Consider the following 694-nt stretch of genomic DNA (forward strand, 5'->3'; position numbering starts at 1 on the left):
AGGCGCTCGCCAACATCCACGCGGAAGGACCACGCGTGAAGCCTGGATGCCCTGGGTCGGAGCCAGACAAGCAGTCGTGCACCCCAGTACCCCAACCCCTAAGTAGACCCGGGACACTGTAAAATGTGCGCGCCTACCCTATACTCCAGCCCCGGGGCGAGAATGAGATCTCCCACAAAGGTCCACGTCAGGGCAGCAGTCTCCGTGGAGCCCGGGTGGGAAGGAACTGGGATAGGCGAGCCAAGGGGTCCAGCCTGGAAAGTTGGGGTTCGGCCTCGCGCGGGTGGGCGGTTTTGGAAGGAGCGCAAGCAGCCAGGCGGCGGGCAGGCAGAGGCTTCAGAGTGGCCCTCTCTCTTTCAGCAGATGCCTGGGGGATGGGGAACCTAGAGAAGGGGGCCCAAGGGGGGGGTGTACTCCTCCTCCCAGCACCCCAGCCCGTAGTACGGCTTTAAAATCCTGCGGAGTCTGTCATAGGCCGGCCTCACCACGCATGCGCATAGGCAAAGTTGTCTTTTTTTTTTTCTTTCTTCCCCCCCACCCCCCTTCTCTCTCTTTCCAGCCGCCTTTGGTTCTGCAACTTTAAAACAAATTTTCCCCCTTTTTCCGAGAACGCCAGGGGAAAGAGGAGTCCGGAGAGAGGGAGGGAGGGAGAGAGGCAGTTGGCCAGGAGGGCCGGGGGGTGGGTGGGGGGGAC

Source organism: Tupaia chinensis, unplaced genomic scaffold, assembly GCF_000334495.1.
Source record: "Tupaia chinensis unplaced genomic scaffold, TupChi_1.0 Scaffold000091_1, whole genome shotgun sequence".
Taxonomy (NCBI): domain Eukaryota; kingdom Metazoa; phylum Chordata; class Mammalia; order Scandentia; family Tupaiidae; genus Tupaia; species Tupaia belangeri.